The sequence below is a fragment of the Cornus florida genome, unplaced genomic scaffold (assembly GCF_030987335.1).
Source record: "Cornus florida cultivar Cherokee Brave unplaced genomic scaffold, ASM3098733v1 CherokeeBrave_3.0.0_Hap2_Chr11, whole genome shotgun sequence".
In the NCBI taxonomy this organism is placed as follows: domain Eukaryota; kingdom Viridiplantae; phylum Streptophyta; class Magnoliopsida; order Cornales; family Cornaceae; genus Cornus; species Cornus florida.
This window is the reverse complement of record NW_026775581.1, coordinates 14160192-14162467: the sequence shown is the minus strand read 5'-3', so window position 1 is coordinate 14162467 and position 2276 is coordinate 14160192. Positions and strand designations below refer to the sequence as shown.

At 32.7% G+C, this 2276-nt stretch overlaps 1 long non-coding RNA gene across 1 annotated transcript; it reads left to right on the top strand.

The window, feature by feature from the left end:
- The first annotated feature begins 1254 nt into the window (after window positions 1-1254).
- On the top strand, window positions 1255-1794 carry LOC132285619 (uncharacterized). The gene is made up of 2 exons (XR_009472579.1): window positions 1255-1400; window positions 1589-1794. It is a non-coding gene; the product is annotated as an uncharacterized LOC132285619 (long non-coding RNA).
- Window positions 1795-2276: the final 482 nt, after the last annotated feature.

Here is a 2276-nt window from a genome sequence, read left to right as displayed (position 1 = left end):
CAATGGCCCCTCCAAGAAAGGATAACTGCAAAACTGCCAAGAATGAAAATATCTTCCAAAAGATATTTTCTTAAAAACCCCTAAAATAAATATCTTCAAAAGATATTTACGAAAAACATCTCATGTGACAACCCAGATTTTTTTTAAGAGTTTAAATTTAATTTTTATTCCATGATTTTTAGTTGTCAAAAAAATTGACTATTTAATTTTTATTAGAGATTTACCCAATTGAATTTATTTAATAGGTTGATTAGATTTACCCACACTTATGGATTTTAATGGGTTTTTAGTTTTGTATGCAATTGTGTGTGTGTATATATATATATTTTTGCATCTTGTATGTGGAGAAGGGTTACCAGGCGAATGAGAAAAGGTTGGTTTTGGTGATTTTTTCGTAGGCCCAGTGGAGTTAATTAATGGGTTTGATTTTTGACACAAGGTTTATATATATATATATATATTGTATCAGTTTGAGATAGAAGGAAAGCAGGTTCCGAAATTATGGGGAAAAGAAATGGAAATGAGTTCTTATGGAAAAGCAGGTTCCATTAAAAATCAAACCACCTTTCTTTTCTCCCAAGTCGGCAAACCTTCCCACCTTCCTATATATATATATATATATATATATATTGTATCAGTTTGAGATAGAAGGAAAGCAGGTTCAGAAATTATGGGGAAAAGAAATGGAAATGAGTTCTTATGGGGTCCACCACTTGAATGTTATTTATGTAGTAAATTTGGTGGAGTTTGACACTATTCACGTTCTCATATGTTGGGTAAGATTATATTCTTTGTGTATGGAAATAATAGAATAAGAGAATTGAAATTGGTGATGATAGCTTCTTTTGTTGCGGGTCCCATTGGGATATTTTTTAGGCCAAAATCCATTTTGGCTATAGCAGTCACGTGTGGGCTGTTTATATGATGAGGGGAGTTATATTGTTGTATATGGAAAGTGAAGAAAAGATAAGAAATAAAATGATGATGGACGGGCCCACAGCTAGGAAATTGTTTGGCTAAATTCACTTTTTGGCTTTGATTTTTCTGCACATAACTTTGTGTACGTGGGCTGATAAGATGAAGATAGAATATAAAATGATGACTTTTAAGCATTTTGTATTTGCTTTTGTGTGGTGGACTGTCAGCCGAAAGTAGGCTTGTTTGGAAAGAGATTGGTATTATGATAATATCTTTGGTGAGCTGTTTTGCATGTGTCGGTGGATTGCCTATTTATATCGGTATCAGTTTGTGAGTTTGAGAATGATACAAAGAAAAGAATTAGAGATGGAGAGAGACGTAGTGTCAAGATTTTATGTACACAGACACAGTGATGAGGCCAGGATTGTTAGATGACAGAGAGGGCCAAAGATTGTTGCTCAAATGAATTTTTATTTTACAGTGTAGGGATCATCATACCTTGAATGGCTTAGATGATTTTATTTCAAATATTTTGTTGATTATTATTTTGCTAAAATTGCATATATGTATTTTGTTTAAAAGCATATATATATTTTTGTGAAGCAAATTTATCATGAAACTCTTTGAAATCATTGTTATGATTTTTCCTACTGTTTCACCCCCCCTACAGTTTCAGGTACCGAGGATAAGCTTGGATTACAAGTTGCGGGATTAGGTGGAAGAGTTGGAGTTGAGGAATTAAATTATTTTATTTAGAGATTTTTATATATTTATTTGAGGAAATTGATTTAGTATCAATTTAATTATTTGGAGACATTATATATTTTTAAATTGAGGAATTGATTCTGTATCAATAAAATGATATTTCTTTTGAGATCCTGGGTGTATAATCAAGTATTTTGATTCGAATAAATCGAGGAATTTATTTAGAAAATTCGGGGCGTTACACCTCAAGAAACATCAATGTATCTGAAAAGTCCTTTCATCCACGCCCCTATGGGAGAAACAAACAACCGGCGAGCTTTTCTCCAAAAGTAAAGCTATGCATTTTGAGGAAATCAACTGGAGTGAAAACTCATGGACACAAAACTGAACTCCGAACACGGAAATGAGGTTGTGCCAACAAAGTGACAAATGGGAAAGGATGAAAAGTGAATAGTGTTAAAAAAAATGAAACTGTAAAAATGACTCGGTCCTTAAAGGAACTTGTCAATCCAAAGGAAAGAGTCTCGGAAACCATTTTCGAGTACTCGAGATGACACTAAGTGATGAGTAACTGAACTCAGAAAAGAAAATTTAACGAAAAAAATTTATCTATAAAATTTCAGAAAAAAGAAAGTAAGGAAAATGACCGGGTC